The following is a 26050-nucleotide window of genomic DNA, read 5'->3' on the forward strand; positions in this document are numbered from 1 at the left end:
ACTGGATGTGCTGTAGGCTTGTGGTCAAAGCAACTGCGGACAAACAAGGGTGTGAAGACCCTCCCTCTTCATATACAGTAAGTCTGCTGTGTGGGAACCTTATATACAATCTTTGGTGGGAACACTTCAGTGTTCAAGCAGATCATACAAAAGCTGTATGCAAACATTGCGCATCTGCTATTGGATATGTAGCTGGTAATAGGCCTGGGACGATAACAAATTTTGCTGGACGATATATTGTCACACGAATTATTGCCGATAAACCATATTATTGTCAACATGACAATATATCATAATAAAGCACACCCTTTCAAAGACAATAAACTTTTATTTCTCAGTGTTTTCTACCTTTTGCGATGTAGCGAACTTCACTTTCTGTGAGCGAACACCATTTTGCGCTGTTCCGTTTATATTTACTTTGTCGACCGAACGCCTCAGTGAGTGTTGACGAAGGCTCTGCATCTCGAGGTGCACTTTGTTTCCCCAGCTGGTTAAACTGGGTCAGGTGGTGATGCTTTAGGTGGGCATGCAAGTTTGTTGTGTTGCCTTTTTTTGTTGCCACCACTTTTGAACTGGCTCGTCCATGTTGATGGGCTCACCTTGCTCATTTGGTTTGGAGCCGAAATATTCCCACCCCGGCGCTGTGGCATTTGACTTTGCAATGCTAGCGGCCCCGCCTCCCCCCACAGAGACAAAGAGACTGGATGACTGACAAGAGGGTTCACTCCGTTCATTCTGCAACAAACGCCCCCAGGTGCTGAGGCCGAGCACAGAGTGAACCCTCTTGTCATCCAGCCTGCTTGGAGGCGAGAGAGGAGGGAAACAAACACGCATGCGCATGGCGATATATCGAGGCCGGCAAAATTATCAAGTTCATTTTAATTTATCGTGCGATTAATTGATTTATTGATTATCGGCCCAGGCCTAACTGGTAGCACATTGGACATGCTGACTCGTTAGAAACAGCATCACCAGAGTGATGTCCCACTAACATTGGAAATAACACTAACATTAGTGGGACAAAGAAAAAATTAGTTCCTTGTGTCAAAGCAATAATGAGCAACAGGTGTTATTATAGCAGCAGATAAGCGACCATTCTGTTGTTGAGAATGCAGGGTTCAAACAGTAGCTGAAAGTAATCGAGCCCCCGAAGTTCCCTCTTGTCAGCCAGTAAGTAACATTATACCAGCCATTTATAAACCTCTGTCCCCAGTGTGAGGGTGTTCTCCACAGCAGCGACATTGTAAAACCCAGTAGGGCCACCCTTTCTGCAAACAACGTGGACAAGTTAATTATTTTGAATTTAAAAAAATTTAATAAATATATTTCATAATGATAATCATAAAATACAATATCTGTGCAGTTTAAGTACAGTTAATTTTCTAAATGCTGCACCTTAATGGATATTTATTTTACGATTTTTATTTTTATTTATGATGTTTATTTTGTTATTTTACTTGTATAAATTACTTAGGTAAGACAGACACATAGAAAACTGAATCAATTATTCAAGGGTTGAATAAAGAGAAAAACATATTTTTTCTATTCCCCTTCTGCTGTACTGAAAACATACTGAACCGTGACCTCAAAACTGAGGTGCATACCAAACCGTGATTTTTGTGTACTGTTAAACCACAAACATAATATAGTTCACAACAGCAACAAAATGTCCACATTATTCATGCGAGAGGTAGTGCAGCCGGGTTCTGCAGGCAGAGACATTTTAAAAGTCAAACTAGGGCTGCGAAGCAGCACTGAGCAGGCCCGAGTACTCATGAACTCAGGACCTGATGTAGTCGCAAGGGGAGGGTGGTCAGGGACGGGCAAAACAGCTGTGTGTTACGTGCGCTTTGCGCACCTCGGGCAGGATAAATGCTTCACTTCCAGTGTCCGTCACGCAACACCGAACCAAGCCCACCAATCACACATCGTGGTCTATGCCATCAAGTGCAGACCACAACATGAACATTTTATGTAAATCAAATTAAAGTTGTAAAACAAGGCTTACTTCCTGTTGCCAGTAGGTGAGGCTATCACTACATGAAGACAAATAGGTCTGTTAAGGTCAGGGCTCTGATGAAGAGTGATCAATTTGAGGCCAATTGGACAATGCACATTTGAGTAAAAAAAATCCTGTTTCATGGCAAATCAGTAGGTGGCACAATAACCCTGAGTTAATATTGACATATGGAGCGGTTCAGGCCTGGACTGTGATCATAGGTTTTAATGTTGGTGATGATTGGACAATGCACAGTGGAGTTAATTACAAATTCCTGTTTTTGGCAAATCAGTAGGTAGCGCTATGACCCTGAGTTAATATTCACATATGGAGCTGTTCAGGCCGGGACTGTGATCATAGGTTTTTAATTTAGGTGCCGATTGGACAATCAACAGTAGAGTTAACTCAAACTTAATTTTCACACTGTTCAGTAAGTGGCACTATGACCCTGAGTAAATATAGACATATGGAACTGTTGAGGCCTGGTCCCTGATCATGTAACAGAATTTTGGGGCTTATTGGACAATGCACAGTGGAGTTAAAAATATTTCCTGTTTAGCAGTGAATCACAAGGTGGAGCTATGACCCTGTATTAGTTTTGACACATGGAGCAGTTCAGGGCAGGACTCTGATCCCATGTTGACATATTTGTGCTGATTGGAAAATGCACAGTGGTGAAAGTTTACGTATTCTGGAGTAATTTGAAATGAGGGTGGCTAAATGGTTGAACAGCGCCACCTAGAATGCACGCGAACGCAGCCCCTGAGTTTTCTTTTACTAATCTAAAAGAAAATCAGATTGGTCTTGGTCTCAAAACCGGTCTCGAGACCACTTTTTGAAGGTCTCGGTCTCGTCTCGGAATCGACTACATTTTTACTCTGTCTTGTCTCTGGTTTTTATTTCAAGACCGGTCAAGACCACAACTGTGGGGATATCAATAAATTGCCTGTGCATTTTTGGATTTACTTGTTAATATCATTACTATGATTTTGTGTAAAACATATTGCTTCGAGTACAACCAATAACTTGACTCATTTATCATTTCAAATTGAAACTGACAATGCACTTATCTTCTGGGCCAAAAACCATGACCGATTCCCACAACTTCACAAGTTGGCACTGAAGGTGTTGTCAGTGCCTGCCTCCTTGGCACCAGTGGAGAGGGTTTTTAGTAGAGGGGGCATCATAATTAGGCCCCATCGTGCACGAGGTCACAGAATGTTTCAGTCTCTGATATTTCTAAAATGCAACCAATCTCTACTTTGAAGTCCACGTTTTTGTGGTCTTTCACAATGTCCATGTCATGAGTTTATCATTTGTGGTGCGCATTGACTTAAATGTTTCAGCTCTGTAGTTTGTTCTGGTTTGGCATATGATTTCATAATTTTTGTGTGTGTTAAATAAAGATGGTTAAGTTGATTTCAGCTTCTTAGTGTTTGTATTTGTTTGCTTATAGAAAACAAAGGGAAAATTCCCACACATGAAATTCATCTCTGCAGTGCCTTTTGATTATTTTATCAAGTCATTTCATTATACAGACATATAATATAGGTCAACAAAAGAGGTGAATGAACAGGAATCTTCATTTGTTTTCTGTGGGTGTTTTTATGGGAATGTGGATTACTTACAGATGTATTTGAGGGGTGCCTATGGTTTGCATGTTCCACATTTTATCATAAGTGTGTCATGCAGTGTGGGACACTGGTCTGGTCTTGACTCTGTCTCACCCTGCCTCGGTCTTGGTCTCGACCCCTCAAAGTCTTGGTCTTGTCTTGGTCTTGATACACTGTGGTCTTGGTCTTGTCTTGGTCTCGGTTTAGGTGGTCTTGACTACAACACTGCTACATAGAAATCATGACTTTCATTAGACCAGCTTTAAATTCAGTGAGTATCATCTCAACAACATTTGAAACTAAAACTACCTCGATTTTGTCACACAGTCTGACCGTGGCATGGCATCAAAGTTTGATGATTCACCCAAAAAAAGGGATTTATTATAACTCCTCTGTGCATTGTCCAATCAGCCTCAAAACCCATTCACATGACGACAATCTCGCCCTAAACAGATCGATATGTCTAAATTCCATTTAGATAACATTTTCACCCAGTGGTCTGCACTTGACGGCGTGGACCATGATGCGTGATTGGTGGGCGTAGTTCGGAGTTGCGTGACGGACACAGGGAGTGAAGCGTTTATCCTTCCCACGGTGCCCAAAACGCACGCAACACACAGCCGTTTCATCCGGTCCCCGACCGGCTTCCCTGGCAACTGCATTAGGTCCCGAGTTCGCAAGTGCTCGGGCCTGCTCAAGGATGGTTCTTCCTTTGTTTTTTCTTTTATCAAGTTTAAAGACAAATCTCCATTGTAGTAACATTGTAAAACTGCCTGACAGAGCGCTCAAAATATGATGACATTAGATGAAATGTTTTAAAAATAAAATTACTTTACACACACATACAGTAAAAACAATATATATATATATACATACACACACAGATGTTGTGTTTTGGGTATTAATATCCTGTTTAATTGCAATTATCATTGTTATGGCCATTTCTGTCAATAAAGGTTAATTGACTCAAACATAAAAATTGTTTTCTATCAAATATGATGTGGTGTCCTCTGCCCACACGAGTAATAAATATTCAGCGTAGAAGAAATCAACACCTATAGGTGTTCTGTGATTAGAAAAATAAAATTCTCAGTACTGAAGTTTCAAAGATTGTTTATGATAGGAGACTGTGCATGACAATTCTCCCATCAGCCTTAAATGCATGTCAAACAATTTAAAACCTTAATTTCCTTGATTGTATTTTATGACTTTCTAAGGAGATGCAGGTACCCTGGCTGTGTTCACACATCGAATTCTCCTGAATTTCTACAGACTTTATACAAGGAAGCCAGACAGAGAAAGTCAGCAGAAACTATGGAGCCTTTCACTCTGACATTAGCCTTCACACATGCACCTCCTGCACATAAACATAGCAAACAGCAAAACTTCAAATATCTCAGGATGAAAAGGCAGTGCCACACACAAAGAAGACACAAACGAAGATGTCAAGAGAGGTTTTTACTATAAGCGCTGACACCAGTGTGTTGTATAAGAAAGCATGTGATCTCTGCATCAAAATTGCTATGTTATGTCCTGCCTCTGCCTGCTGGGCTACCCCTCACTTAAGATTAAGATTGCTTTTTATTATCCCACAATCATACAATCAAACACACAGCACTACATGCAACATGGGGGGGGGGACCTCTGCATTTAACCCACCCATGTGAACACAGCACACAGGGAACACAATACACACACACTTGAATGATTCGTAGAGTTCCCATGTTGTGTACGTGTCTAAGCGGTGTATCTCCCGCTTGTTCATCTGTGAAAGGCAAAGTCGGGACAAAGTCCGGAGCCAATTGTGAGGTCATTCTCCAGAGTTCATGTTTGAAAATGGCTGTAGACAGAACATAGTGTAGTACTCATCACAAACACTTGTTATCAGTATTGAATTAAGGCATTAACATTACTTTGAGAGTTGATTGTCAGAACGCATCAGCACAAGTATATCTGCTAGACGTAAAGAGGAGACATTTTGTAGCAGCAGCAGGCGTTAGATTAAAGCCATGCTCCCTCCATTTTCACTACACTAACCACCCCACAGACAGACAATAAATTACAGGACGGGGAAAATAATGCGGAGGAACGTACAGGCTGGCAAAAACACATGTGATGCAGAGAAAGGGAACAGAGAGGTGAGATAATAAATAGAGTAAGAATGATGGAGCATCGATCGTCCACGTCTCTCTCTATGCAGTGGTAGTAAACAATTAGCAAGGAGCCTTTGTCTACAGTGTTAAACCACACCCTCCCCCTCCCCTGGCTGCCTCCCTCGCTCTCTCACCCTCCATTTATGTCTCTTACCTGTTTTCAATTCCTCTTTTTTTCTAAACTTGTTTTCTTTCTGCTATGGCACATTTCCACCTATCCGTCTATCACACTGTCTCGCTTTGTTAAGCTATGGCGCTAAACTGCTAATACTAACGAGCCACTGCTACTACATTCTAGCCAATGAAAGACAGACATACAGACTCATACCTTGGCTGGTAGTAATCCACTCCTTTACTAAAACCAAAGTCCACTGGTGAGCTTTTCAGTGTAGCTTCTGATGGCAGCGTTGCGCTGTCTCTTTCACACACGTACTCAGCCCCTCTCTCTCTCACTCACTCACAAGTAACTGCCCCTTCCTCTCTCTCGCTCGCACGCACGTACTCTTCCCCCCACTCTCTCTCTCTTACACATACGCGCGTGCACACACGTCGTCATTATCCGTTTTCACACAAATGTGCATTCAGTCTAGGGCTACCCACAATCCATTGCGCCACACAAAGACAAGGGGGTGTGACCAATCAAACACCGCCTCACGCTGAACCGTGTTTTTTTATTCTCCCTCACTGTGTAATGACCATTGACTTACAAGCTGGTGGGTGGGCTGCCAAGAAGGATACCATGACAACGCAACCCAGCTGCTTTTTTTTTGCAATCAATTGCATAATCTCTCTCTCTCTCTCTCTCTCTCTCTCTCCCATTTTCACTGCAGCCATTTTCTCATGGAATAGTAAGTAATCACATTAATTAAGGTTGTGCTTTATTTATCCTTATTCTGAACCAGTCACAGAATTGGACCTGATAGAATTTTTATTCTTCCATAAAACATTAACACAACCATCTCCCATTGTATGCATAACTTACAAGGAAGTCAGGGCTTAAAGAGATCTTCGATTTATAAGAGCACCCTGTATGTCAAGGGTGAACTTAGGAGTAGGTAGAAGTTGACCATTTCCAGCAGTAGAAGCTCCTAGTCTAAATAATGGACTGAATATGGCTGAGGAGATTAATTGCGGAGGACTAGTTTGAAATGATTGTTAACCAGGTTTTTGATAAGGAAGTATTTCCTGGAATGAGAAATAATGTACAGAGGGAGCCAAGCGCCCACTAGTTGTGGCTTTTTTGTAAAGGATGTGACCTTTCTGTACAGCTAGTAGTTTGATCAATGACAAATTAAAGCTTCTAAAAAGGTATTTTTTTAAAAACCTTTTTAATATAGATGTAGTACATGTTGGTTAGTCCAGACAATTGTTTAATGTCTCCTTTGTCAAATATGTTTTCAAATTGCTTATATTCATTTATTAACAGTATTTTTAAATGTATGACCCAAAAAATGTCAGGTGGCTCAACCAAATGTTTGTTAATATATATATATAGTAAAGGTTAGTATATATATATATATATATTATAACATTTTTTAAAATAATTTTATTATCCTTTTTTATCAGCAACATACAGCAACTTTGTAATCCAGTAAGTGCAAAATGCTAATACAGAGGTGTGCCTGTTGCATTTGTTTTATAACAATTTGAAGGTTCAGTGTGTAGAATTTAGAGACATCTAGTGGTGAAGTTGCATGTTGCAACTGAATAGCCCTCATCTCACCCTCCCCTTCTAAACATGAAAGAGAACCTTCACACTAGTGAAAAAAATTACTAGGATTATTATATATAAAATTTCTACCAATAGACCTTACACACTGCACCTTTAAGTGAAATCTTTGGCAAGTATCCTTTAGAGTCTAGACAGGCATTCAGTATTTTAACATCAAAATCTACATTTAAATATTGAATGGTGTGTATTTATTTTCTTTCTTCTTTCTTTTCTAGTCTTGATGACCACTCAAAACACTTTATAGTACAGTTTGCCATTCACACACACATTCTTACACTGCATCAATGGGCAGCACTTTTTTCTATGAGGGGCCATTTGGGGATCAAGGACACTTCAGCATACCAATGAGGAAGTTGGGTTTCTCTATAATAATGTAAGGTCTCTCCCTTACTATTAATATTTTGATACACTAAAAAAGAAACATATCTAAACCCATTGAATCTAATATATCAAAATGTATAAAAAGTATTAAAATAAATCTAATTTTTGCAAGATATACTTTTCTTGCAGCCAGATTTATTATGTGCTCCTTTTGTTGTGCTGATTTGTTTTTACTTGATGGTGGCATCTTCATTTTAAAATGATAGAGTTTATAGCATCTTTGACCTAGAAATAGTACAAATCTAACTAGAAACTCTCTCCTGCCGAGACATTTTGAACGGGTGCCTTGTGCTTGTTGCCGACGCTCGCACAGAGAGACATTTCCTTATAGAGAAAGGACAGAGAGAGAGTGGACCAATTTCAGAGAGAGAGAGAGCGAAAGACATTTCCAAAAGCTGCTTGATTTTATAATCATGCATGATGTGATAGAGAAAGACATGTATAAAAGCTGCATTTTTATAACATGATCCAGGTTGGTGAATGAGAGACAGACTGTACTAATTTCAGAGAGACAGAGAGAAACCATGTTGTAAGGTCTTATCACCATCCATGGCATTTAAATTTTAAAATTCAGGCTTCCTGGGAACATCCTGTAACTATTTGTGACAGACTCCTTCGGGCTTCCTGGTAAGGTCTTGTCATCATCCAGGACTTTTATTTTGAAAAACCAGCATCTTTTAGTCTTCCTGGAAACATCCTGTAACTATTTGGGCATTTTATTTTGAAGGTCCAGCGTTTTTTAGACTTCCTAGGGACATCCTGTAACTATTTGGGGGTTTTATTTTGAAAATCCAGTGTCTTTCAGGCTTCCTGGGAACATTATGTAACCATTTGGGGGGTTTATTTTGAAAATCCACTCTTTTTCCGGCTCCCTGGGAACATCCTGTAACCATCTGGGGGTTTTATTTTGAAAAACCAGGCTCATTACATGTTTCCTAGTAACATTCTATTACTATGGGGGGGCTTATTTTTACTTTTATTTAAATTTTCAACAATGAAGCAAAAACCACCACCCTCACTCAGTCTTGAACCCAGACTTACGTCACATGATGCAAGTGCCTTAGCCACTAGGCCAAAGCAGAGTGTGGTGAAAATTTTGATTTTAGTAAATTTAAAGAGGAGACTCCTCCTCTGTCAGTCTATGGGGTTGCTATACTTACTGATTCAGGACACTCACTGATTTGATGAGGAACACCTGTTGTCCCCTCACTTTCGAGAGCCAAACAAGCTTCAGACCACCCCTCAAACAAATGCTTCTAACTCAAAATCTATAACTCCTATCTGAGAAATAAACACATTGTGAGAATCACAAGACTTTGACCGACGTCCACATATGTATATTTTATTTAATTAGAGTTAAGAAATGACACAGTAAGAGTGATTTAGAAATTTAGTTTTCTCATCAGGAATCATTTTTTGAGATCTACATTGGAGTCAATGGGAAAGCCAGAGGCTCTAGCGCCAGTCTTCAAACAAATGTCTCTTACTCAAAAACTATAAGTCCTATCTGTGAAATGAAAACACCGTGGGAATCCCAAGACTTCCCCGAACTTAGAGATCTATTTTTTATTGGGGAGAGTTCAGAAATGAGACCGTGGGAGCGAGTTAGAATTTTTTTTTCTGTTTTTCTCATTTCTGACTTTTTTTTTCAAAAATTAACATGGGAGTCAATGGAGAAATGAGACTGGAAAAGATTTTTCAAAAAAATGTTCTAGCCTAAACTACTGCACCGAGAGATGTCAGAGTGACATGTGTGCGTAGGAAACAATCTCTATTTTCACCTGCTGGCAAGGCACCCATAATAAGCCAGAGCAATAATAATATAAGTGCCAATGCATTGCATGGGGCAAAGCCATAATAAATGTAATGAAAGATCTGAGACCTCTGAAGAACATATTTATTTCATATAGTGACATTCCTTTAAGTTGTGCTACCTGACCTACTAGTTGCACCAATTGATTTCCTGGTTGCGCCACCCTGAGTTTTGCAACAAATTTCAAATGAAACAAGCTTCTACTTAGATGCTACAATAAGCCTATTTTTGTATTCAATTCAATAAAACTATTTTTATCAAGCTCATACAGATACCTTTGATATGTAATGAAGACAAACCCCACATTTCAGCAAGGTAATTAATCACATCCAAAGACAGCAGGATTCACCCAACCATCCAACAACATCCATATTACTTCAAGCATGGAAATGACCCATGGGCCACCTCATACTTAGCACCCCGTAACCTGCTGAAGATTTTTAGCATGTTGTGTGGTCAGTCCTTAGGAACTTTGAGGACTGATCAGATGGTTTCAGGGCATGGGAGTCAGCTTTCAGCAACAAATTTATGACCTGGGTTTCACTGGTGGTGAGGAACTGGATTTACTCATAAAAAAGTTGGGCCAGGAATCATCAGAGCATGTGAGGAGAATTTGTTCTGCCAGGTGTTTGACCCCAACAAAGCTCTAGAAATGGCTTGAAGTAGGTTAGCCGAGTGCTATGGTTCACTGCGCTTGTTAAGGAGCTGGATGCATTTCCTGAAATGTCTATCAGAGACTACGGCAACCTTTAAGAACGCCCTCTGGTTGCACTGTAATCTGCTACAGATGACTAATAATTACCCGGACTGCCTTGTAGCAAGCAGATTAATCTGGTAGTTGAGAAGCTGCCTCATTACTTACAAGAGACGTATGAAATACACAGAGGAAAGCTATGGCCAGGAGTGTCAGCTGCACTGTAAAACATCCTGGGCTGAACAAAGGTCAGGTTATAGATAAAGGACCAACCAACATTGTAGTGTCTACGCTAAGGGACTTTCATATCTAACCCAGATGTGCCAGACAGAGAGGCACCAACTTCAACTTTTTTGCATATTTCACCCGTGGCAAGACATTAGGACACAACATGATTTATTTATGTATACTTTAGGCATAACTATCCAATATGATCCTATGATCCTAGGTATGTTACACCTACATGTAACATACCTTCTGGTCTCCTTGTTGCATCAAGTCTACATAAAAGTCTTCTGCATAAGACATCAGCTGTTGTCTGAGTTCTCCTTTCACCAGCTGCCAGAAAACTTCCATAACAAATACCACTGTGTAAATAATTAGTAAAACCTTATAATGAAGAAAAATCTGAATTTCAACAAAATAAGATAAATTACCTTTTTTCAACAGACTTATTTCATTTCACATTCATTTGACAGCTATAGTTACTCTTAAAATTAAGATTTTAAATAGATAATATAACAAGCTGTTAAAACATATTGATAAAAACTAAACCTCTGGTTTCAAAACATTTTTGGTTTCTGAAAAAATAATTTAGTAATTTAAGATGTTTTTAAAAGCTTTTTCCCTATTAAGTTCTCAAATGTTTTAATGATCCAGTATCTCACCGAAGATCAAAGAGAGAATAAAACTCCTGATATATCTAACGTCCCTGTATATCAGAACTGGACTTCCCTATACGCTCAGTACGCACATTGTGTAGGGCCCCACAAATTAGCAAGACTCTGCAATCCCAGAAACCTCGTAGTCGCGTGTTGTTTGAATCATTGTCTATGCGTTGTGTCATTCAGTGAGCGTGAATGTTATTCCTATTATTTGATATTACCATTTGATGATAGATTACACGTCTAATTTAATTTTTCTAGCAAAAAATGTGACCTTTACTTACAAAATAATCAGCCAGTTCATGCTAATGGTATGTATTTTATTAGTTATCATGGATATTTTTTCAGATCACGCCAGAAAGTTGTTGGATTGTAACGTATTTATCATTGCTATGGACTCTGCAATCCCGGAAACCATGAAACCACAGTCATACAGATCCGTGACACATGCACAATCTGGCCCGGCTCTGTCGCCTCATAAATATCGCCGCACCTGGACTGCCCGGTCCATTTAACACAAAGCTACGTGATGAGCATGGACCGCTTGGAAGACGATGATGCTATATTGCGTGTCAGATAAGAAGTTTCTTTAAGGATTTTTTGTATTGTAATGTCTGGGTTTACAGTACGAATGATGAGAGAGAGAGCGAATGTGGAGATTCCATTGATACAGCGAATTGAATGCTATTCATCGCAAATGTTTTATTGTTTTGGCGCAGGCTACGGCCCACGGCAGCCTTTGTTACCTGGGTTGTGAATAAATGGTTGGTATATAATGTAATGGTATAAGAAAACTTACAGAAACCAAGAATCATCTCATAAAATAGCTTTACACGGCACCGTGTAGGGCCTGGGGGGGAAGGGCCTTATGTAGGCCCTGCACGGGAAAGGGGCCTATGTAGGGTCTTCACTATACACACATTCTAGGTTATGAGAGCTTCCCTGTAATGAAGTTTTATTTTATTTTCTAAAATGAAGGATGGTTTATGATTGAATTGAGATTTATGAATTATATAGATTAACAATGGATGTGTTTGTCTACCATTGCTCCACAATACCAGATCAATTTGGTTGAATTAGTAGTATGCAATATGACAATAATGTTTTCATTACAAGATGTTTGTACGTTGTAAGAACCTTTTACAATTGGTATGTTCTGTGTCAATTCTTTAATCAAGGAGAATCCAAGTGAAGCTACAGGAGTTGCAGCAACATCAAAAACTGGGACCTAACAGTTTATTTGGTTTGATGAGGACCAGGAAGGGCAACCTCTCCCAAAAAGGACGAGAACTGGAAAGAAACGGAAGCAGGGTTCAGCCACTGGTTATTTATTTCCACTTTGTTAGTGTTAATGATGAATACTCATCATACACTAAAGTTAATCATGGAGTCCCACAAGGTTTGGTTCATGGCCCAATACTCTTTAATTTATACATGTTACCATTAGTCAATATTATTAGAAAACATAACATTCTTTTTCACTGCTATGCAGATGACACCCAGTTATATTTATTTATGAAGCCAGACGAACTGAACCATTTAATTCGACTTCAAAACTGTCTTAAAGACATCAAGGCCTGGTGACCCAGAATGTCTTATTGTTAAACACAGACAAAACTGAGGTCATAATCCTAGGTCCTAGGCATCTCAGAGAAACTTTGTCTAACCAGTCGGTTAACCTAGATGATATCCGCCTGGTTCTAAACTCCACTGTGAAGAACCTAGGAGTTATCATTGATGAACATCTGTCACTTACCCAACACATTAGTCAAACCTCCAGAATAGCTTTCTTTCATCTGCGTAATATAAAGAGAATCAGACACATCCAGTCAAAACGGGATTCTGAAAAACTGATTCATGCCTTTATTAAGTCTAGGCTAGACTACTGCAACTCCCTATTTTTAGCTCAACCCTGAACCATAGTCATCCATAGCTATGCTGCTATAGGCCTACACTGCTGGGGGATCACCCATCAGGCACCAGCACCTTCTATCTTCCTCTCTCTTCTTCACTCTCTGCCTGGTTTATTTTGTTATATCTTATTACATATCCCTAACTCCTTGGGTCTTCTCCTCCCCTCCTTGGTCCATACTGTGCGGCTCTCCGGAGCCCGTCCTGGCTCGGGTCCTGATGAGGGATGGATCTAGTGAGGTCGCCGGTCTTTCGCAGGGCTGACATGGAGGGTCACACAACCACCAGCACTCCCACCTGAGGACCTCCCACCTCTGGAGCCATGGGTCATATTACTGCGCATGTGAACCATGAGGGAGGCAGGAGTGCCCGGGGGGACCAATGCGCCCTTGGACGACTATGCAAATGTCCATGTGGAGATTCCCGGGCTGGATTCAAGCCCCTGACCTGACACTTGACTCAAATCTTAAATCCCAGTCACCTCAAGCAACTCAACATGTAATAGTGTCAGAAAATAAGAGTAACTAAAAATACAAATACAAATACACTAGTGCAAATAAAAAAATAAAGTACAAATGTCAGTAACTAGTGCAAAAAAAACAAAAACATTATAAGGTGCCAATAAAACATTATAATAAAACATTATAAGGTGCCAAAGTGAAATTTAAGGATTTAGCAGCAGTTATGGGGAGGTATGAACAGATATGAATTATTGCACTCATTATATTTTTATATAGGTTAGAAATATGATGAATAAAAAACATAATGACAGAATCAGAATTACTGTAAACGAAATGAATAAATATAGTTTTTTGTGCGTATGAATAATATAATGTATAAATGAATACGTTGCTATAAACAGATGTAGTGACCTTCACAGAGCTCAGGAGTTCAACAGTCTGTTGCTGGGGTGATGGGGGTCTTTTAATATCCTGTGAGCCTTCTTCCTACAACACTGGGTGTAGAAGTCCTTCATGGATGGTAGCTCCATCCTGGTGACGTGCTGAGCAGTTTTCACCACCCTCTGTAGAGTCTTACAGTTGAGGACGGTGCAAATGCTGTACCAGGCCGTGATGCAGCCGGTCAGGATACTCTCGATGGTGCACCTGTAGAAGTTGCAGAGTATCCTGGAGTCCATGTTGAAGCTCCGCAGCCTGCGGAGGAAGAAGAGCCGCTGACGAGCTGTCTTTGTAATAACCCTGGTGTGATGAGTCCATGTCAGGTCCTCAGTAATGTGAACTCCAAGGAACCTGAGGCTGCTGACTCTCTCCACAGGAGTCCCGTCGATGGTGATGGGGGCCTGTCCATCTCTCTGTTTCTTCCTGTAATCCACAATCAGCTCCTTGGTTTTGCTGACGTTGAGATGGAGTTTGTTTTCCTGGCACCAAGATGTCAGGGCTCTGACCTCCTCTCTGTAGGCCGTCTCGTCGCCGTCTGTGATCAGGCCGATGACGGTGGTGTCGTCAGCAATATTGATGATGGTGTTAGAGCTGTATGTGGCCACGCAGTCGTGCCTGAACAGGGAGTAGAGGAGAGGGCTGACTAGCAACCCTGGGGGGCTCCGGTGTTGAGGGTCCGGCTGGAGGATGTGATGTTACCTATCCGCACTGCCTGGCGTCTGCCCGTCAGGAAGTTCAGGATCCAGTCACAGAGGGCGCTGTTGAGCCTGAGGTCCCTGAGCTTGATGACAAGCTTGGAGGGCACAATAGTGTTGAATGCTGAACTGTAGTCAATGAACAGCAGTGTGGAGGGTGAGGGTGAGGCATCGGCTGTGGACCTGTTCTCCCTGTAAGCAAACTGCAGGGGGTCCAGTGAGTAGGGGAGGGAGGAGGTGATGAACTGTTTGACTAACCGCTCAAAGCACTTCATGATGATGGGGGTGAGTGCTACTGGGCGGTAGTCGTTGGGGCAGATGGTTTTCATCTTTTTAGGTACAGGAATGATGGTGGACTCTTTGAAACGAGTGGGGACTATAGACTGAAGCAGTGACTTATTGAAGATGTCTGTGAACACCTCTGCCAGCTGAACTGCACTCACCTTGAGAGCACGGCCAGGGATGCCGTCAGGCCTAGGAGCCCTATGTGTGCTGATCCTTTTTAGGGATCTGCACACATCTACACTGGTTAAAACCAGGGGACAGGGGCAGGGATCCTGAGCATTCTGTAACTCCACAGCCGGGGGTCTCTCAAAGCGTGCATTAAACGTGTTCAGTTCATCTGGGAGAGATGCACACACTTCCTCGGCACCACTTGTTGTTCTTTTATAGTCTGTTATAGTTTTTAGTCCAGACCACATGTTTCTAGCATTGGAGTACTTGTAGTCAGACTCCACTTTGTTCTTATATTGTCTTTTAGCACTGCTAATAGCGCATACCTGGAGTTCCTGTAGTCATCCAAATCACCGGCGCTGTGTGCGACAGCCCGAGCTTTAAGTTTAGCTCGGACCTCGCCTTTTATCCAGGGCTTCTGATTTGGGAATGTCCGTACAGTAATCTGCGGCACAACGTCATCTATGCATTTGCTGATGTAGCAAATGACTGTGTCTGTGTGTGTGTCCTCCTCCTCAAACACACACCACTCCGTGGTGCTGAAGCAGTGTTGGAGAGCAGAGTCTGACTGCCCGGTCCAGCGCTGGACTGTCCGGCAGGACTTTCTTCATGTTGGCGCTGTTAAAATCCCCGGCCACAATCAATGCAGCCTCCGGCCTTGAAGTCTCTGTCCTGTCGATAACTCTATACAGCTCCTCCAGCGCAGCGTGCGGTGGCACATACACTGCTGTTAGAACTACAGATGTAAACTCCCTCGGCAGGTAAAAAGGCCGGCATCTGATCATAAGCTGGGAGAACAGTCCGAAGAAATTATCTCCACATCTGAGCACCAGTTGTTGTTAATCATAAAGCAGACACCCCCTCCCTTACTCTTCCCTGGTGATGAATGGAGAATCCGTGCAGGACAATGTCGCCTGGATCGAGGGGTCAAGCCAAGTCTCCGTGAAAACCATAACGTTAAAGTTCTTAATGTCCCGTTGAAATGCCATCCTGCTTCGGAGTTCATCCAGCTTATTATGCAGGGATTGGACATTGGCCAGAAGTAAGCTCGGTAGAGAAGGCCGGTTGCAGTAGTGAGGTGTCAAGATTGTTTACCAAGACCACTTTACTGTACAACCTATGATTTTGCCATACACAGGTCTATGGTGCTCCATAATAGAGCATCCATGGGGTTGAGGGGTTCTTCAGGCCACTGCCACCATCCACATACATCAAGGAAGATGAGGGAGGACAATTCTCCTACCATGAAAGAGGTACTTCTAAGTTACAAAACACATAGGCCATAGGCCTGGGACGATAACAAATTTTGCTGGACGATATATTGTCACACGAATTATTGCCGATAAACGATATTATTGTCAACATGATAATATATAATAACAATGCACACCCTTTCAAAGTTTTTTACCTTTAACGATGTAGCGAACTTAACTTTCAATGAGTGCACACCATTTTGCGCTGTTCCGTTTATATTTACTTTGTTGACCGAACGCCTCAGTGAGTGTTGACTGTCGGGACGAAGGCTCTGCATCTCGAGCTGCACTTTGTTTCCCCAGCTGGTTAAACTGGGTCGGGTGGGCATGCAACTTTGTTGTGTTGCCTTTTTCCGTTGCCACCACTTTTGAACTGGCTCGTCCGTGTTGATGGGCTAACCTTGCTCATTCGGCTTGGAGCCGAAACATTCCCACACCGGAGCTTTGGCATTTGACTTTGCAATCATCTTTTCTCCTCACGTTGCTCCGCACGATGCTCACTCGCTGCACTCTGTGCGTGTAGCATGTGTAGCTAATGCTAGCGGCCCCGCCTCCCCCCACAGAGACAAAGAGGCTGGATGACTGACAAGAGGGTTCACTCCGTTCATTCAGGCAACCAACACCCCCAGGTGCTGAGACCGAGCACAGAGTGAACCCTCTAGTCATCCAGCCTGCTTGGAGGCGAGAGACGAGGAAAACAAACACGCATGCACATGGCGATATATCGAGGCCGGCAAAATGATCGAGTTCATATTAATTTATCGTGCGATTAATTGATTTATTGATGATCGGCCCAGGCCTAATAGGCCATTTTATATAATATAGTAAATTTGATTAAATCCAACAAATATGCTGGGGGAAATAAGTTATTATCGCACTGAAAGAATGCCTCCACTGATTAAAGTTGATGTTACTGGAATTTAACCAATCATGCTTCCCTGCTGTGATTGGAATTTCAGGGCGATACAATCTGTCTATCCCACATGGTAGCTGCTCCTATGGAAAGTCTTTTTTGGTGGACACATTCAACTTTGAAACCTTGTATGCATTGGATTTGTTTACTACATTTGAGGATCTCAAGATTTTGGCTCTGGGAATGTCACAGCAAGCTTTTGTTAGCATGCTTGAACATCCCACTAAAGTGTTTGGTCGGGTGAGTATAAGTTGGTAGTGATTGCCCACTGCTTGCAATGAGTTCCTATATATTTATTATAATATAATGTTGGATTTTTCTGTCTTTTGCTATCAGAGTGGAAATATATGTGGGGATACCATGCAGAAGGCATTTCTGGAATGGACCTATGCCAAATATGAGGTTGAGAGACTGTCTCAGGTACAGCATTTTCAGTGCCCTGCATGCACACCCTCCATGTTGGCTATTGCAGTGGATGGGAACCTTAAACTACACTGCTTTAAGAGCCAACCAGGTTATGTAGAATTCTTGTCCATTTTTTTTTATTTTCTGATGGCGTATTTCTGGCCAAGGACTTTGAGGTGTCTTCCTTTGTTGACTATATCCATGGGTTGACAAAACACGTAAGGTAATTACATTGTTCCTTATTTTACGACACATAGCTTAATGAATGCTTGTACCCTGTGCAAAGTGTTCCTCTTCCTCTGTATAATGATGACCCCATAAAACATCATATTAGCAATATTTACATTTACTTTAATTTATACTGTTTACTTAACATGTGTATTTGCCTTTATTTGTTTTAGAATCCTGCGAAAGGGTGATGTGGTACTGGTCAGTGGGCGGCAGCACGAGAATCCGCAAACAAGTCTGCAAGCAAAGTAGATGAAGAAGGTGTTGAGGTTTTTTTGCTCCGATGTGGTGTGCAAAAACTGGCCGTATCTGCAAAGGGTTGTGCGTCACTGTCCAGAGCTGCAATACTTGTTGACCATGCTTCCAATTCTCTCCATCATGCACACTAAAGCACATTCATGGATGTGTGCGGTAATGATGGACATAATCTCATTATCATTTGCGAAACACACTGTTTTTTTCAAATGGTAACATTCAAGTAAATGTGTTGCAGTTGCAATGGGGAGGACGCAATCAAGAAGGAGCAGGGATGACCATTGGGGAGGAGGTTGAAAAGGTCAACAGCTTCCTCTCCCGAGCAGCCATATGTTCCAAGTACATGTCAAAAGCTGGTATTTTTCATTTACATATAAATTGTTAGTTTTTAATTGTATTGTATTGTGTCTTAGGTTTGCTCAGATATACCATCCAAGCAATTGGCTGGAAAAAGCGGAAAGCAAAAAACCTTGACCGGACATTGGCCAAAAGATACATCAACGTAAAGGCCAAGATACTTTTTTGCGGAGGAATGTCAACATCTTGTAACTTTGATTTTGTTTTGACAGACTGTGCAAAGGATTACAGAAGCAATAAACGACGTTGAGAACATCACCACTGAGTTGTCTCTACAGGAAGACACAGTCCAGCAACGTCAGAAGTTCAGCAGTGGATGACAGGTACTGTGGCAAGGAAATATTAAAATTTTTGCACAATGTCCTTTGACTCTGTTTATTTAGGTCAACACAAAAAGTTTGACTATAAACTGATATTGGCATGAATTAATTTAATGCTCCTCTTCACAAGGACCAACCAGTCAAAATGACTTGCAAAAGACCATTGAAGGACCATATCTGAGCATTAAGCAGTGGAAATTTCAGCTTAATCGTCAGACTGGTGACACAACAAGATCCCATCATTAATGCAGATTTCTTAATGTAACATGTTGTGACAAAATGTATTAATTACTATTTAATAGTCACTAGCTATCGCTGACACAGAGGCATACAATGGAGTAGACTTGATTTTATTGGTGTTTCATTGGTCATCTTATACAGTACACTAAATATTTTGTTGTTTCACATTCTAGATGGCAATAAGCCAATAATCTAAGATAGCTGTAGAAAAGAAAGCCTTGGAGGATGCCATCACTCAATACAATGCTGACAAACTTCCTCCTCCTAATGAGCTCTTGGCTAATGACAACTATTCCTGGCATTGGGAATGTAAGTACTGTATTGAAAGCCAGTGAATACAGAATCGCTGACTTAACCCTTGCTATAAATGTTATATAATTGATAACACTTTTGATATGATGAATTCCAGGTCATGGTGATATGGTACAGAAAAAAAAGGTTAGGTAAGGTAAGGTAATTACGACAAAGTAATGCTGCTGTCCAGACTTAAAGAGAAAGTGGTTATTGTGGTTCGTGAGGTCAAGCAGCACTGGGAGTACATGAGAAGTATGGTAGGAGGCTATCGGCAGGCAAAGTAAAATACATTTTATTTTTATATATATACAAATACACAACACACACTATGAATGATGATGTTGTATGATGATGTCAGTACAGTATGTCTCTGTCTATGTAATGGTAGTGGCTGGTCTGTGAGGAAGATCAAATTGTTGACATGCCCAGTCTTTTATAAGTCAGAAAGTGTCATGTCTTCCTTTACCACATAATTTGTATGCCTTCCCAACACTGCCATTTTAACATGTGGGTAGAAAAGAGGAATAGACAGGGTTTGGGTGAAGCCATTTGTCTCTGTAGCTTGTTGGTAGGTAGCTGTAGCTTCAATATATTTAGTTTTTAGCTGCCTGTCTTTAAAAAAACAACCAAAAGAAACTGTCTTCATAATTCTAACACTATGGTTTGTGTGTGTCCTTCAGTTCTTCTCCACTGTGCTCCACTACCATGCTCCTGATGCTAACCTCCTGTCTCCATCACTCAGGACCAAGCACACAAACAGGGGTGACAGGTGACCCCCCCTTTCCCCAAACACATCAGAGAATGCACATAACTGTCCACTTTCAAATCATTAATCAAAACCCACTGATTCAGAGCTACCGATGTTTTTATAGTTGTATTGTTTTTTACCTGTATTAAGTGTCTGAGTATCTCAAAGGTACAGTGTGTAGAATTTTGTGATATCTAGTGTTGAAATTGCATGTTGCTGAATACCCTCACCTCACCCTCCCCTTCCAAAAGTGAAAAATAACCTGTGGTAGCCTTTAATTGTCATAAAAACTCAAAAGGTGTTTAGTTTGTCCAGTCTGGACTAATGTAAAAAACATGGCAGCCTCCATAGAGAGGGTCCCCTTGATGTAAATATAAAGGGCCTTTTCTGGGGTAAAGAAAACTACAATTCATACAATTTAGATGAGATGAACTAGTGAAAACATCATGAGGATTACTCTACATTAAATTTCTGCCAATAGTTCCCTTTCACCTAAATCTTACACACTGGACCTTTAAAGTGCTCTGACTGAATTATTTCATATGCCTCAGATTCTCATTTTTATTTTGCTCCAATATTTTTGTACTTAAATGTTTTCTGCATTACCATTGTTCATATAATTTTCAGCATAATAATTGTGCATAATAAATTACATTTAACATAACATATTGGGGGATTTCCTTGCACTTCTACACCATGTTTTTGACAGTTAAGATCCATTGAGTTGATGCAGTGGAAGCCTTGCGTTAAGCACTCAGAAAAATAAGCATCAAATGTATTTGAAGTATAAGCGTACATTACATTCTGTAGAGAGTACCTCAGTTACAGCCATAACAGAAAATAATAACTTTCTCTTTATCTGAGGTTTCAGTTATTTATAGTCGTAGCAAAGCACAAAGCTCTGGTTGTCTAAGTGGCGCCCATATCATTGTTTTCAAGCTTGCATATCAGTGCTAAATTCATCCCGTCATAAGTCTGAGTCCATCCTCTTGTTTACACTAAAATTATGTCACCCAGCTGTTTCATGATGTAATCTTATAAAGGTTGTATGAGAAACAGTCTAACAGCAAAGAAATGAACAGAGTATAGTGATAAGTGTTTCATTTTAACTTAATATAACAAGGTTGAAAACATTTACTGATGTAAATGATGCTTTAAGTGTTTTTTGCAAATACATATATACATAGGTGTTTACTGTTTCAGCACTGCTTAAGTTTTCATAACCCCAGGTAGGCATACCTACATAACTGTCCCACACCACAACTCAAAACCTCCAATCAAATGACATTAATTTACTTTATTTTTACACATATTTATATTGTTAGCCAATTATGTTTCCCTCAATGAACTACTTGTGTAGGTGACAATAGGTGGAAGGTGAAGGTAATTTCCATGAGCTTAAGAGTGACAATGGTACATCTTAGCAGCTCATTTTTGGATCATCTTAAATCATGCACCCAACTAGGTACCGCATACTGTAATACTGAAAACGAGGACCATGCTGCATGGGGGCCTATGGGAAGGGAGCAGCAATGTTAAAAATCAAAGGGAAAATGGGGATATGAAGTGTTTCACAAGGAAAATTAGGTCTACACTTGCCCAAATTGAAATGCAGATATGTGTATATACTTAGATATATATACAAATGATAGTTTACAATTACAAAATAATTTACATCTATTTTCCATCAGATGAAGCCATGTTTGACCTATGAGCAAGTAAACAGGAATAAATGTATGCAACTCAAATGGTGTGGGTGTGTTGGTATGAATGCCAGAGTATAGTGTGTATGTGTATCATGAGAAATCAGTGTGTACGTGTGTGTATGTGTGATTTTAAAGAAAAAGAAGATCATAAATCAAGACTGATGTTGGTTGAATCAATTAAATTAACAATACAATAAAGGTGGGAAGTAATGATATACACAATATTTTGGGGCTATTACAGACCAAATGAAGATTAACAGTATGTACAAATAAAACTGTACATAGCATTAATACAAGTAGTTAAAAGTTATTAAAATATAGAATAGAATTCAAGATCCTGCTCCTCACATATAAAGCCCTTAACAATCAAGCCCCTTCATATATCAAAGAGCACAAAACACCATATTATCCAAATAGATCACTTTGTTCCCAAAATACAGGCTCTCTTACTAACTTAAACTTAAACTGTTCCTTTTTGATAAAGCCTATAGTTAGTTCTGGATCAGGTGAGTCCTGAACCATTCCTTAGTTATGCTGCTATAGGTGTAGACTGCTGGGGGAACTCCAATCATTCACTCAGCACTTCTCCCCTTCTCTCTACCCCCACATTCATTTATTTATTCCAATACATGTCACTATGTCTTTTTCCTCCAATAGTCCCTCTCTCTCTTTTTCTCTCTCTTTGCAGGTATATCTGATTCTAGAACTGCAGGATAACAACTATTATCATTATTATTATTATTATTAATGACAATAATACTAATTAGTAATTAATTGTTACATGAATTGTTGCCACTACCATTAATAATCAATAACCTCTCTATACTGTTATTGTTTTCATTATAAGTGTTCCCTGGTCTCTCTTGCCCCTCTCAGGGACGGGGGCAAATTAGGGCTAGTGATGAGGTAGAATGATTAAAAAATAAGTGATTTGAAATGCTGATGTAAACAGGTGATTGTAATCATGATTTAGTACACAGCAGCATCCAGGAAAGGCCTAGTCCTTTAGGAGCAAAGATGGGCAGAGGATCGCCAGTTTGCCAACAAATGTGTGAGAAAATTATTGAAATATTTAAAAACACTGTTCCTCAAATAAAGATAGGAAGGCATTTGGATATTTCATCCTCTATGGTGCATAACATTATGAAAAGATTCAAGGAATCTGGAGGAATTTCAGTGCGTAAAGGCCAAGGGCATAAGCCTAAACTAACAATGCTCTCCGATAACTCGACGACAGTGCATCAAGAACTGTCATTCATCCATAAGTGATATAACCAAATGGGCTCAGGATTACTTTGGCAAGCACCACAATACGTAGTTACATCTACAATGATAGTTAAAACTTTACTGTGCCAAAAGGAAGCCTTATGTTAATCGTGTCCAGAATCGTCGTCAAGTTCTCTGGGCTCAAAGGCATCTGGGAAGAACCATAACACAGTGGAAACGTGTATTGTGGTCAGATGAGTCAGTATTTCAGGACTCAAAAAATGAAAAGGACCATCTAGACTGTTATCAGCAACAATTCCAAAATAAGCCACTTTCTATCATGGTATGGGGTTGTGTCAGTGCCTTTGGCAAAGGTAACTTACACTTCTGTGATGGCACCACAACTGCCAAAAAGTACATAGAGATATGGAGCAACATATACTGCCTTCAAGAGGACATCTATGCATATTTCAACAAGACAATGCAAAACCACATTCTGCACACATTACAAAGGCATGGCTGCGGTGGAAGAGGGTGGGGATGCTGGACTGGCCTCTGCGTGCAGTCCTACAAAAGAGAATGTGAATTTGTTGTTCCTAAAGAAAAAAACTCACCAAGCAACAATGGTTAACTTTATTTTTGCAGGCCAACAACAGCCACATTCAACTGTCATTGTTTGTTCACGCCACTTAACAGAGAACATGAACCTGGATATACAGTTAGCATTTTACTGAAAGAAAGAGCAGAATGGATAAAAAATAATTTATTGTCTGGTGAATTCACAGGAAGATTAGGCTTGATGGTGATGAATGAAATGGGTGAGGTTTGAACCCAAATGCAGCATAACAAGCGTAGGATAGTTGGTAACAGTCTTTATTCTTCACTGCCTCACAGCAGATGAGGTGGCAGACAATACAAAAAGGCAAAGGACTTGGTCAGGGACGGAAGGCAGAGGTGATTACCAGGTTTCAGACGAGGCAGGTAAGTCAGAGACAGGCAGGGTCCGCAACAGAAAATCAATCCGAAGGTGAGTGCTGGATAGTCTTGCACCAAGGCGTAGAACAATCTGGCAAAGGACTGAGAGTGGAGCTGGTGAATATATGCTGGGCTGACTGCAGGTTATGAGGAGCAGCTGTGTTCACAGGTGAGTAGTGTTGGCTTGATGAGAGGGTGTGGCTTGGCAGGCAGAAGCGGAGACCATGGAAAAGTACTGAGAAGTGGGAGGCTGGGAGACTGAACTGTGACAGAACCCCCCTGTCAAGGGACGGCTCCTGACATCCCAAAAAGCCGACATACAGGGTGGGAGGAAGGGCCTGTAGGTGCATCTAGAATTCTAGAACCAGTCCATGCCTTCAGCAGGGTGGGTGCAGGGGCAGGAAACACACTGGAATGGTGAAAGGCCGGTTGAGGAACTGGTCAGGGTGTTGTGGGCATACTCCACCCATAGCAGCTGCTGTGAACAGGACGAGGGGCGACTGGAGACCATGCAGCGGAGTGCCACCTCCATCTCCTGGTTCTTCCTCTCAGTGTACCCATTGGACTTTGGGTGGAATCCGGAGGACAAGCTAGCCGAGGCCCCAATGAGGGGGCAGAATTCTCTCCAGAACACAGATGAGAACTGGGGTCCTCGATCAGACACCATGTCGACAGGAAGGTCGTGGAGGCGAAAGACGTGCTGGACAACCAGTTCAGCTGTTTCCTCAGCTGAGGGGACCTTGGGCAGGGGAATGAAATGAGCCATTTTGCTGAACCGGTCCACAACAGTCAGGATGGTGGTATGGCCCTGAGAAGGTGGTAGACCTGTGACAAAATCTAGAGAGATGTGGGACCAAGGGGTGATGGGGCACAGGGAGAGGTTGCATGTGTCCAGCAGGGGCCTGATGGGAGGGTGCAGACCAGGGCAGGTGCTGTGCCCCGGTTGGTTCTCCAAGGCTGTTTTAACTCTCTCCTCGACCCCCCCAGGTGAGGGCAGCAACCAGGCGATCGGACGGAAGGATGGTGTTACAACCTGAAGCCGATTCCTCCTCTTCCTTCAGGAATTGGCGAGACAAGGCTTCAGGCTTAACATTGCAGGACCCTGGGCGGTATGAGAGAGTGAAGTTAAACCACGTGAGGAACAAGGACCACAGAGCCTGCCTGAAATTCAGCCTCCTGGCTGACCGAATGTACTCCAGATTCTTGTGGTCGATCCAGACCAGGAATGGCTGCTTGCCCCCCTCCAACCAGTGGCGCCATTCCTCCAGCACCAGCATGACTGCTAGTAGCTCGCGGTTCCCAATGTCATAGTTCATCTCTGCGGGAGAGAGTCGTCGAGAGAAGAAGGCGCAGGGATGGAGCTTCTGGTCATCGGCTGTCCGCTGTGAGAGGACCTCCCCTACCCCAACAACAGAGGCATCCACCTCCACCACAAACTGTCTGTCAGGGTCTGGCATGCAAAGGATGAAGTCCGACGCTCCCACTCGGCTGTTCCCCACAGGCGAGCCCTCCCAGTGAGGTGGTTGATGGTAAAAGCCATCCTGGCCTCCTCAGAAGCAAAGTTGTGCAGTTGTAGGACAAACAGGATTGAACAGTTTGTGAGGAAAGGATTACAGTTCTCAGGATCCCCCGCATAGCACTCCGGGGCCCCCACATGTAGCTCAGAGGATGGCCCAGGGGACGCTGGCGGGGGTGTAGCAGAGGAGGACGCTGTAGGAGGGGCTGGAGCTGTCATCTGTAAAAGGACAGCGATGAGCTTTTGAACTTGTGCCGTTAACAAAGCTAGCGCCTGCTCCTGGCTAGCAGCTGCTTGCTTCTGGGTGGGGACAGCTTGATGTATCCCTGCTGCGGTGGAGATGAGCAGAGCCTCATGCTGCTGAAGAATGTTCTCCACACTCTCCAGGCATGACTGTGGTGACGCTG

The 26050-nt window shown here is 41.7% G+C and overlaps 1 protein-coding gene across 2 annotated transcripts in view; it reads right to left on the reverse strand.

Moving 5' to 3' along the window:
* The window catches only part of LOC109641014 (storkhead-box protein 2-like), a 73795-nt gene that overhangs the window by 12165 nt on the left and 35580 nt on the right, over nt 1-26050 (reverse strand). Inside the window, exon 1 of one of the 2 annotated variants that reach the window (XM_069531053.1) lies at nt 6094-6388. The exons of the other annotated variant lie outside the window; for it this stretch is intronic. The gene's annotated coding sequence lies outside the window, so the exon portion shown is untranslated. Of the gene's footprint in view, nt 1-6093; nt 6389-26050 lie in introns of those variants that run through there. 2 annotated transcript variants of the gene reach the window in all.

The sequence above is a fragment of the Paralichthys olivaceus genome, chromosome 9 (genome assembly GCF_024713975.1).
Source record: "Paralichthys olivaceus isolate ysfri-2021 chromosome 9, ASM2471397v2, whole genome shotgun sequence".
In the NCBI taxonomy this organism is placed as follows: domain Eukaryota; kingdom Metazoa; phylum Chordata; class Actinopteri; order Pleuronectiformes; family Paralichthyidae; genus Paralichthys; species Paralichthys olivaceus.